The sequence below is a fragment of the Neovison vison genome, chromosome 5, assembly GCF_020171115.1.
Source record: "Neovison vison isolate M4711 chromosome 5, ASM_NN_V1, whole genome shotgun sequence".
Lineage (NCBI taxonomy): Eukaryota > Metazoa > Chordata > Mammalia > Carnivora > Mustelidae > Neogale > Neogale vison.
The window spans coordinates 86,724,882-86,736,761 of record NC_058095.1 but is presented as its reverse complement, the minus strand read 5'-3'; the positions used below and the strand labels follow the sequence as shown (position 1 = coordinate 86,736,761).

The 11,880-nt window shown below is 45.3% G+C and overlaps 1 protein-coding gene across 2 annotated transcripts in view; it reads left to right on the top strand.

The window, feature by feature from the left end:
* The first annotated feature begins 4,083 nt into the window (after positions 1-4,083).
* SPATA13 (spermatogenesis associated 13) overlaps positions 4,084-11,880 on the top strand; it is a 149,886-nt gene continuing 142,089 nt past the window's right edge. For both annotated transcript variants that reach the window (XM_044249424.1, XM_044249423.1), the window contains exon 1: positions 4,084-4,213. The gene's annotated coding sequence lies outside the window, so the exon portion shown is untranslated. The remainder of the gene's footprint in view (positions 4,214-11,880) is intronic.

The following is an 11,880-nucleotide window of genomic DNA, read 5'->3' as shown; positions in this document are numbered from 1 at the left end:
AGACTGTGACTTTGGGTCTGTGTGACAAGTTCTGGTTAATATTCTCTGCATGGCCCTCCCGCTCCCCCTAGGTGTGGACTATCAGGTACCCCAACCAGTTGACAATCTGGCTCTGAGGAAGAGACACTGGCCTCACATTGCTCCATCGAGTAGTCTGGGTTGAGAAGTCGAAAAGAGTAAAAAGCTTTAATAAATTATTACTAGGTTAGGTGGAGCAATGGATCTCTCCCACCGGTCAGGTAACTTTTTAAGCAGAAGAGGGTGAGGCTGGAGGCCAGAAGGGTTCCATTTTGGAAGATCCTCGAAGAAAAACAATCTAAAACAAGGAGAAAGGAGTTTGCTTTCTGTTTTAGCTTAGCTGCCATGACAAAAGACCACCCTGGGTGGCTTGAACAACAGGAATTTATTTTTTACATTTTTGGAGGCTGGGAGGTCCAAGACCAAGTCACCAGATTTGGTGTCTGGTGAGGACACACTTTCTGGCTTGCAGCTGGCCACGTTCTTGCCATGTCCTCCCAAGGGAGAGGAAGTGGGAGAGGGAGAGAACCAGAGTTCTCTTCTTATTAGGGCACTGATCCCATCATGGGTTCCCACCTTCGTGACTTCCTCTAAACCTGCTTACCTTCCAAGGTCCTACCTCCTAAAACCATCTCACTGTGAGGTGGGACTTCAACATATGAGGCTGAGAGGTGGGAGACAAACGTTGCGTCCAGAGCACTTTCCTCCCTTGTCCCTGCTCCTGAAAAACCCCTAAGGAGTGGGGACTTTCAGCAGAGGAACACCATAATGAGTCCTCAGGACTCTGAGGGAAGTCCCAGTACAGTCTTCTTCATAGTGTTCAAAAGCAGGAGCATGGAATTAAATCCTCGACCCATTACTTACCAGCTGGGTAACCTTAGACAATTAATTCACCTTCTCTGATACTTGTTTCCTCCATCTTTAAAACAGGAACATAATAGTACTTCAGGGGCTGCTTTGAGGCTTTAAGGAGATAAGGAATGTCAATGATACAGCATATTAAAGTGCTCAATAAATAGTAACAGAAACATTAAAATTTTGGAGATGTAATTATGAGAAAAAAGAAAAGTGCACCGCACACTTGGGTGAGAAATGGTAGCTTCTATCCCTGGACGCTCTCTTGCAGAAAGCACCAGTGAGTGGTGTTACAATGAATCTTGGGGAAAAGCTGTAGGTTGGCTACTGTTAGAATTTCGGCTCCTAGTCAGTGTCTGGTAGTAGCAGATCATGGAGAGGAACAAAAAAGTTCAAAGAAGCCTTGGGAGGTTCTCTTTTTTGTAGGGAGGGTAGAAAGCAGATGTCAACTTTGTTTGCAGGGCAGTGACTGATGGCTGGTCCTGTGGGCAAAGAGAGAGGTCACTACAGGAGACTTAGGCCTTTTTACTCAGAAGCCACACTGAAATTTCCCTTGCAGTGATGGAAAGTGAAGGATACTTAGAGACTGCTGGTCCAGATCTCTCATTTAATTGATTAGAAAAATGAGATGTGAAGAAGTTTGGTGATTTATCCCCTTCATGCTTTGGCTAGTGATGGTGCTGAGTGTTAAGCATCCAGTCCCTCCAGGTCATATCAGTGAGTTTTTTCTTGAACCATCCTGCCTTGTTCCAACAACTTAGTATCTTTTGTCTCAGGAGCTCAAGATTCTCCCTAAAACAATAATAATAATAATAATAATAATAATTTTTTTAAGGGCAAGAACTAGTAAGTCTTAAGCCCCTGTGTGGGCTAAGATGCTAGGATTCTTATATGGGGTCAAGTTTGGTATTTTCCAACCAATGCAGAGAGAGAGGGGTTTCCCTTTTCCCTGAGGACACTGAAACTCAGGCAAAACGGCTTTGCTAGGATCATAGGTGTCACGGAGGCAGATGCTTCTAACTCTACAGAGCGCCAAGTATTTGAGGGCCAGGACTCTTTAATTCTACCCCCCACCCCCGAACTTGGTTTTGAGTATAGTGTTTTTCTTCACTAGAAAAAGTGTTGCATGTAAATATTAATAATGATTTCCAAGAAGGCAGAAATGATCCTTTGATACCCAGATTTTTAAAAAGAAAAATCAAAATTTTCTCCCCAGATGGGTGCTAATTCTAGAGATCATTAAAAAATTCAGTGTAGCCCTTGAGATTTTTTTTTAACAATAGTAGAATAGATATAATTTTTTTTAAAAGATTTTATTTATTTATTTGACAGAGAGAAATCACAAGTAGACAGAGAGGCAGGCAGAGAGAGAGAGGGAAGCAGGCTCCCTGCTGAGCAGAGAGCCCAAAGTGGGGCTTGATCCCAGGACCCTGAGATCATGACCTGAGCCGAAGGCAGTGGCTTAACCCACTGAGCCACCCAGGCACCCAGAATAGATATAATTTTTAACATTTACAAGAGCTTCAGACAGATGTTTTAAAAGTTATGTAAAATAAAAATAAAATGGAATATTTGATATTAAACTTTCATGCTATGCCTCCAAAATTTTCCATAGTTTGCTTGCATAATGTTTTTCCTGCTTTAAAAATATATATGCTCCTTGCCAAAAATGTGGGGATTTCAATAAAAATTCACATAACAAAAAAAATTTGTTCAAATTTACCCCACTCAGAGTTAATTACCATTAATATTTTGGTGTGTTTGCTTTAATTAATAGACTTTTTTAAGAGCAGTTTTAGGTTTACAGAAAAGTTTTTTTCTGTAAAGGAGAGCTCCCTCCCTCCCCCCAGTTTCTCCTATCATTGACATCTTAGGTAACTGTGGTACATTTGTTCGAACTGATGAGTCAATATTGATACATTATGATGAACAGGTTTACATTCCAGTTCACTCTTTCTGTGGATTTTGACGAATGCATAACCACTTGTAACCACCATTTGATATTTTTTTTACTATTTAAAAAAGTTTTTTCACTATTTAAAAGTTTTTTTCACTGTTTAAAAAAGCATATATAAAGTTAATTTTGACTCTTCATTGGGTAATTGAATCGTTTTATGTTTTTTAGTTTAAAAAAAGTTGTTATGGTTCTTTGATTATAAAAATAATCCACGTTTAAAGTAGTGTTGGTGGATAATAACCGTTTAAATGAATCACCTAAAAACTGGCACTTATTAAAAGAATATGTTTACAAGTTTCATTAGTTGCATGTAAACAATCAACAGAGTGTTTGGGGTCCACATCCTCGCACAGAAGGGCTTGCTTCGCCTCTGTGGTTTTCATGTGAAATTACTGATTACCCTTTGGGCCACAAGGAAAAGGTTATGGTAGTGCTTTGAGTGGCTTCACTCAACAGTACAATAAGACTTGCCCCAGTTCCTGGGGAGAAGGGTAGTTTTAAAAATCCACACCCACTGTTTCCTTTGCTCAGAAGTGAGCATAGCCTCTGCTCCTTCGCGTAAAGAGAACTTCAAACCGAGGCAGAAGTGGGGCAAGTGGACTGGGGTACGAGGGGTTGCTTGGGCGACTAGGTGGCTCCTCCCACCCTGGGCTTGTGAGGCTGGGGGTTGATGGGGTAGGGGAAGAGACTGGCTTAGGGGGACCCAGCCGGGGGTGGTGGTATGGGGTAGTCTTGGGGGGGTGGTTGGAAGAGAGCCGGGCTCGGGGTGTAGCTGAGGGCAAGAGGAGTTGGGGGGGAAGTGTAGCAGGGCCAGAGGCGTGGCTAGGGGGATATCCTGATGGGAGATGAGGGATGCCTTGAGGGGCTGGGAAAGGCTGGGAAGATGGTGGGGGAAGCCAAGATGTTGGTAGGGACCGGCTTGGCCCGGTCTCCGGGCAGGGGGCGTGGCAAGGCCGGGGTGCAGAGGGTGAGTGTGGTCGGGAGCATGGTCTAAGTGGACAGAGAACCGGGCTGGAGGCGCGGCCGAAAGGGGTCGGGGGCGTGGCCTGGAGAGGAAACGCGCTCGGGGCCAGGGGAGTAGAGGGAGAGCCGGGTTGGGGGCGTGGCTTGGGCGTAGCTCTAAAATGGGCTGGGGGTGTGACCCGAGGCGGGGTGGGGGCGTGGCCTGGGAGTCCGGCGGCCGCGGCGCGGGCGGGATTCAGCGCCGCGCTTTCTCTGGAAGCCGCCCCGCCCGCCGCCAGCCCAGAGGCAGCGCACGGGAGCAGAGGCTTCTGCGAGAGCCCGGCGTGCTCCGAGCTCCGTGGGACCTGGACCGGCCCAGTGTCGCAGGGACGTCTTGGATCCTCTGGCTTTGGAGGCTCCGCCGAGTGGGAGCCGCACGAGGTGAGGCTGCACTCCTGCGTGCGTCTGTGCGGGGCGCGCGCGGGGCGTGGGGGCAGGCGTCTGGGGCTGTTAGCAGGGAGACCGCGGAGAGGAATTAGCCCCAGGCGACGGCTTTCATAGCCCGAGGACGCCCTCCTTCGTCCTCCATCCTCCTGGCCGCTTCTCGGGGCAGCCCTAACTGCCCACCTGTTGGTGTCCTGCAGTGGTTGCTCGGCGACCCCCCAACCCCAGGTTCGGTCAGCGGCGTTGACCCCGGGGAGCGCGTGCAGCCGGTGCTCCTGGAAGAGGTCGTCTCCGGCGCGACCCGTTCGGGGATTACCCTGAAACTTTACCCCAAGCTCTCGACTCGTTGGGCCTGGCCTTCGAGGTTGCGCGGGGAGGGCGGACAAAGGTTCGGGGAGGCTGGTGCGGCCGGTGTTCCCTTCACAGCTCCGCTCCCTCGGGTGGCGCTACCGGTGCCACCGGCACCGGCCCGGGTCTGCTGTAGCTGGTTGCCATGGAGCGGATGCGGTCCGAGAACTTCGTTTTGAAAGCAAGATTCTCCTCAGGTCCCAGCTGCGTCTCATTTCACGAGAAAGACCGCTGGGACTCAGTGTCTGTCGCCTCTGAATTGGAAGCTTTGCTGGAGTCGGCTTGGTTCCAGTTGTGGTTGACGTGATGAGGGAATTTGCATACTAGCTCCAGGAAGGTAGACACCAGCAGTGCTGCTCACGTCAGGGGGAACTCAGGTGACCTGTGCAGGCTGGCGGGCCACCCATCTGACTGTGTAAAGTTACAGAGCCTCAACAAATTTCCCCTCCCTCCAAACGCGAAAAACCAAACCAAACCAAACCAACAAAAAAACTCTGGTTAGTTGCTTTGCCTCACTGGATGATAGTGTTGATAATAGAACAATAATTTGAATTTAGTGAACACTTATCAAGACTATCCAAAAATCAACCCCCCCTCCCCCAGGTTTTCTCTGCACCTCGTATCATTTTCTGTGTTGCCTGGTGTTTTCATTCCCACAACCTCCCTTCAAATCTCCCAGTTCTTTGCTTTCCTTTGCTAACAGGCACAGAAATCTCACTCCATTTTATTTTTGCACCATTCATAACAAATGCACCTTTTCTTCATGTCCCCCAACTTGCATACCTCCTCATTCCATTGTTCTCCTGGTGCCTGTTAATTATGCACTCCTCCCTGTGCTACCCTTATTCTCTGCCCCCACATCCTTTATAGAGTTTTATGTGACTATTTTTTATACGATATTGTAATTTTCAGTGACCTCCTTCGGCCCCCAAATTTGCCATCTTCCAACCAGGATGATTATCTGTTTTTTAATTTGTGCTGTGCATGTGCACATGTGTTGCTTCTCTCCCCAATTTCTCCCACATGGTGCTTTCTTGCTTTTTACCTACTTCTCCACAAATGCTTTCCCTGCTGCTGCCTTCACAGCACACCTTGTTTCAGTTCCTTTGGTTGTGAATTTTCTACGCCACCACCATCCCTAGGTTCCCTTTCCTCTTTTACGATCAGTCCTCCATTAGGTTGCAGACATCTTAATTTCAGACTGCCTGAAAAGGGTCCGGAGGTGGGGGGAGGGAGCCTCTGCCTTTCCCCAGGAGTACCCTGGATTTCAGGACCTTCCAATCTGCTCAGTATCATATACATAGTTACTGGATTATGTTAATATTGATATCAATATTGAATATACTTATCAAACAGTTAGTCTGGGCCAGGCTCTCTTCTGAGGGATTTACATGCTCCATTACCTCATTAATCCTCCTCACATCCCTGAAATGTAGATACTATTACTCTCCCCATTTTACAGATGAGACAAGAGAGGCTGAGAAGTAACAGGCCCAATTTCTCAAGGCTCTCTAGTGGCAGAGCCCTTCTTGCCAGGTGCTGAACTTCTATGCTATAGGAACTTCTGAACTCAGACATAGGCTGGGATTTGGCTTTGGAAATAAGGTCATGAATTGCACCTTTTGTTTAGTTTGCAGTTTACAACAATTGAGGGCATATTATCTATACCTATAGAACAGTGCAGGGAGAAAACCCAATGCCTGATGTCCTTTGGAAAGATTGGGGACACTGTCTGGGCTGACTGTCAATTCAGGCTTTCTTTCAGTTGGCTTCCTAAAGAGAATACATTGGTCCCCTTAGCTTCAGGAATGCTGGAAGAGAGATAATCGCCAGCAGTCTCCTGTGCATTGGGAGTTTGAGATTCACTTTGACTAGTTGGTCAGACCTCTAGGGCCCCCCTGATAGCCCTGTGATTTTATGAGTCTCGTTTATTTCTATTCTATTTCACTATGTAATCTCAAAAGCTTGTTCAAATATTTCCTTGTTGGTCTTTACCATCCTGAAAGTTGGAGGCAAATATTCCCTTTCTGCAGCTACTGAGGCAGAGTGTAGGTAAAGTTTTATACTTTGATAGCTGGAAGGGATCTTACACTCCACAAATGAGGAAACTGACCCAGAGAAGTAAAATGACATCTCCAAGGGAAAGCAGCAGTCTCCAAAGGATAGGAGACCTGAGCTTATTTCCCAGATCTGTTGATCTTTAGTCTAGGGCTCCTCATGACTGGCTGTACAGCTTGGTGGGTTGATCTGTCTGCTTGCTGCTGAAAACAATGAGCCTTCTTTTCCTCTTCCTTTCCTGAGCTAAGAGGTTCTGGAAGGATTCATTTAAAATAGAAATTGTCAGGGTTTTCTGGGTTTTTTTTTTTTTTGGTCTGAAAGCTAAACACTTAAAATGTTTGCTTTTGAAATATGTAATGGCATAAATGGGATCATAAAATCATGGAAGTATAAATTCAGAGGATTTAGAAAAGTAATTTTGTTATTTCCAAAACATCAGGAAGGAACACCAAATGTACATTGCTTTCTAGAGGCAAATCATATAATACGTGGGCGTTTGAAGATCAGTAACTGTAATGTTTAATTGTATTTTCCATTTGCAGACAAATGCATTAGGCACAAAGTGCTCATATGATTTCCTTCATCCTTGCATCTCACATGAAACAAGTGAAGGGGACAGAGCATGTCAGGTTAGCTTTTCTTTCTGTGTTGGCTCTGCCATGCTCTCCCCCTTTTCTTGGACTGGGACTCCCACCTAAGCCCCCCTGATTCCCAGCTCCTACCTTTCTATTTAATCCCTTCCCCCCAGGAACCCTCCGGGAACCTAGAGGGTAGTATTTACCCATGCTGCTTAACTCATTCCGTATCAGTCTTTCTTGACAGAATTTAACCCTAATGCCCTAAGGTACATGTCGTATGTAATTAACTTCTCTGATACTTCTAGAATGAGAAGGGCAGTTAAGGTTCCATCCTTGGGAGAATTGAAGGTACAGTAGTTATCTCAAGTAGTTATCTGTGTTCTGTGGTTGAGATGAGGATCATTCTAACTAAAGAGCAAATTAGATTTCTCTGCTCCCCTTTAACAGCTGAGAAAATGGAGGTGAAGGACTTTTTCATGGCCAAAGCCTCATAGTAAGTGATAAGGATGAGATTGGGGCACTGGGCACCTGGCTCAGGAGATCTGGGTATATGCTTCCATGTGTCTGTCTCCTCTGTCCCTTGTAACTCCCTTTGGCTACACTCTCTTGCAGAGGCTTTTCTGAACTAGATGGTTCCTGTTTGGTGAACTGCAGATGTAACATTGCATCTGCAATGGAGGGGAGGGCAGGCTCATAAGAGTTTCAGGGCCCATCCCTGTCTGTCTCACTTGGGGTGTACATGGCGCTTTGTCATTGCCTGAGAGGGCTCTGGGAGCTGCTGCCATGCCACGAATGGAAAGAGGATGATATAGATTTCTAATACATGGCATGGCAGTGACTATGGTCAGAATGTCCACATTTGTGGATGCAGGTAATATCGCGTGCTTTTGCCCTAATATTCAAATGTCCCGGAGACACAACTGTTACCCCATCTTCACCAGGACCTTAAAGGACTCGATTTCTTGGTCAGCTATAACCTTTGCCCGTTTCCCTGCAGTAGGACCACTCTGTGTCATTGTGGAAGAAATGAGAACTCAACATTGCAATTTCAGGGACCATGTGCCTGACTCATAATATCTTTGGGCGCTCTTGCCTGCCAGATCTGGACTGGAACCTTCCCCTGCCTCCCATCCTCACTCTCTGGAGTCAGCCAGGTTGGGGAGCTCTGAGAGGACTCTGCATGGCTAACTTGGAAGGAGAGGGCAGCCAGCCTTTCCCCAGCCCCCACTGACACTATGACAGAGTTTGTTCCCTAAGACTGGCAAGCTGTCCTTGGAGAAAAATAGAACCCAGGTCTGAAATGACCAGACAGACTGTTGTTGGTGGAGGGAGGCAGCCTGCCGGAAAGTGGGAAACTGCGATCTCGTGGTCTAGGGCAGATGCAAGGGGAGGGCAAGGCCAGGATTTTATTGTTTTAAAACGGAGGGACAGGAGGTGGGGTATGAGATATGTTCCTGCTACTGGAACTTTGATCACAGTCTTTTGTAGAAATTATCGTTCTATATAAACAGTGAGCAGTCTTGTACTTGAGTGTTAAAATTACAATTCAGTCACATTAAACACATTTCTGAGGTCAGGCCCTAGTATTTAACCACCGTGTATGGTGAGAGATGGAGTCCTGAGTCCTGAAACAACTTACACATTATGTTGAGACACATTCAGCTTATACACTGAAATCAGCTATAGCTGTGAGAAAACCAGCTCCTACTTGAGAAATTTGCTCCATTCCCACCCTTCCTGGTAGAATGGCGTGCTCACATGTGCATGCTTATAGTGTATCTTTTATGTGCCAGGCCTGTGCCAGATGGGGAAGATGTAGAGTCCTCAGAAACAGCTGTGGTCCTCAGGGAGCCTCACATTCCTGTCCAGTGGGAGAGGTAGATGTGTGAAAGGAAAATCTTAAAATGTGTAGCAGATACAGTGATCAGTTTGTGAGGAGTGGATTTAGGGAGCCTATGAGAGATGTAGGATCCAGGAAGCCTTCCTGGAGGAGGAGTTAACTACAGCCTGGGCTGAATGGGATGAGCAGATTGGGGAAGGAGCTGACAGAGGGAGGCATAATGCAGGTGGATTCAGCCAGATTGAGTAAGCACAGGTGGGGAGACAGACTTTAGCTCCGGGACCCTAGGGACTCTGAACACTTCTGCATGGCATGGCTCCCAGCTTATCATTTATGACTGTTGTGTGTCTAGAGCAGTGGTTTGGCCTGAGTATCACTTGGGGATTTGTTGGAAGAGCAAATTCTAGGGCTTTCCCTCAGACCTGTGGAGAGCTTCAGAGGTCCAGAGTTTGAGAAGCACTGTTCTAGTACATGTGCTTTCAGGAGGCCAAAAATAGTTAACTCTTCATGGCTACACGATAAGGTTTTCAGAGAGTGAAAACTCTGTTCCTACCTGGTTGGATTGGGTAGGATTTTCCTCAAGTCCACAGCTGTCCACATGTCTTGCATTTCTTTGCCAAGTGTATGTACTTTCTCACAATTTCTCCCCGCCCCCCACTTCGTTTCATTGCCCATTAGTGTTTTATATTATTTCTGTAACACCTCCATCTTTCCTGATTTTTTAGTATTGGCAGTAGTCAAACTGAGTTCAGATCCTAACTCTGCTATGTGACCTTGGGAAGGTATTACCCTTTCTGTGCCTCAGTTGCCTTATCTGAAAAATGTAGGTGGGAACAGTACCCAGCCTTTTGGTAGCATTTCAAACTTCACTGCACATTTGAATTAGCCAGGTTTTTTTTTTTTTTTTTTTTTTTTAAGTTGATTCCTACTCCCTCCCCAAATACCATGATTGGTTTTGGGTGTGACCTAAGCACTGAAATTTTTAGCAGCTTCCCATGTGCAGGGAGGTTTGGGAATCACTGTGTTCAGCTGTTGGGAGGGTGAAATGAGTCCATTCTTGCTTAGCAGAGTGCCTGGCGCAATAATTGCTTCGTATACATGTGCTGGAGGAGACTCTGATGGTTTTATGGCAACAAGAGGGGAAAGTGAGCCATTTCATTTGTTTGATGAATACTTGTTAATTGTCAAATGCCTGTTGGTTTGGAAATCTCTGGTGGTCCCGTCTTTTGTTCTGAGAGTTGAGAGGTGAAATAGCCCAGTGCCATGGGATCTCCACATCTAATTCTCTAAGCCCTCTCTTTGCAAGAGTCATGCTGTAAACAGAGTGTGTCCTCCCCCACAGCCTTCTCAGCCCTGGGCACCATTTTCCCAATTCTGTATGGAAAAACTTCAATTTTTGGAATATAACCATTCTAAAATCATGAAGTAGCAATGCTTTACAACATGGGTGGGGAGTACTTAATATTTGGGGACCATTACTGTCTACGTTTTTCAGATAAGGCAATTGAAACACAGAGCGGTAAATGCCTTCCCAACGTCACAGAGTTAGCAAGCAGCAGAGTTGGGATCTGAACCCAGTTTATTTTGTACCAGTTCTAATCTGTCATTTGTACCCAAATGCCAGTTTTCAAACCTGTAATAAATCTTTAGACTTCATCTCTTTGGCATGGTTCTATTTTCTGGGATCTAAATGTCACTATGTCCTAAATTATGTATTTCTAACCATTACTTGAAAAGATGTATAATCTTTTTGCATGCCCTGTCTTGTCACATACATTAAATCAACGTTTATTCATTGTTTTATTAATTTGACAACTATTGATAAGTACCTGCTTTGTACCAAAACAGCCAAGCTAGCAAGTTTATTTCTTCCCTTCCTCCTTTGGAGGGACAAACATGTCTCTGTCTCTATCAGCATGTGTAAGTATTTCAGTTTTGATTTATAACTGCAGCCTTTTCTATACCTGTCTTTTTTGGTGCCATAATTCTTCAACTTTTAATAATGGAACATCTGAAGGACATTTTTCCTGTTGACTTCATGGGCCTTCCTTGAAGCCTGCTGAGATTAATTAAGCCAAACCCCATGCAACAATTATTCTAATTTATCCTGGCAAGTTATTAAAATGTAGGTTGCCTGGGACCAGGAGGCTTGAGTAAGTGAGCAATAGTTAGTACCCTCAGAAGGAAATGGGTGATGCAGATTGAGTTCTGTGGGTTCGTCCTATCTTTCAGTCTACAACCAGTCCTCCTAGTGTGGCCAGACTAAACAAAGAAATGAGAAATAATGAATTCATATCTCAGGTTTCTGATTCGTGCTCTTTCTGTGAAAAAGAGTACATGTTTGGTTTTGTTTTCTGTGTCAGGCATGCAAGTAATTGGTGTTTACTGTGAGATTGGCCCTGGGACATTTAAGTGTGTGCTGCAAATGGAAATAATTGATTCACTATATTTGTTCTGCTGCCCGATTACTAAGTGAAAACCTACCACTGGGGAAACTTTGGTAGAGCCAGCACACAAGTGGCTCAGTATTATGGTAAAGACTAGCCTCCATTGTGTGGTCTTAGCATTATCACTGCAGTTACTCTCGGACTGAATAGGCTTTAGAAATACAGGCCTTCAAAGGACTTGCCCTTGCTTAAATGTTCCATGGATCCTTCTGAAATAACATCCCCCAAGTCCTCGTTGAAAACAGTAAAGAAGGCGAGGCTATATTAATATCTACAAGCTTTAGTTATATTCAGAAGGATTATATATTCAAAATGAGAACAGTTCGAAGTACATTTAGGTTTTAAACATTTGAGGTTAACAATCTGAAATGCGCTAGGAAAAATAAGCAAAAT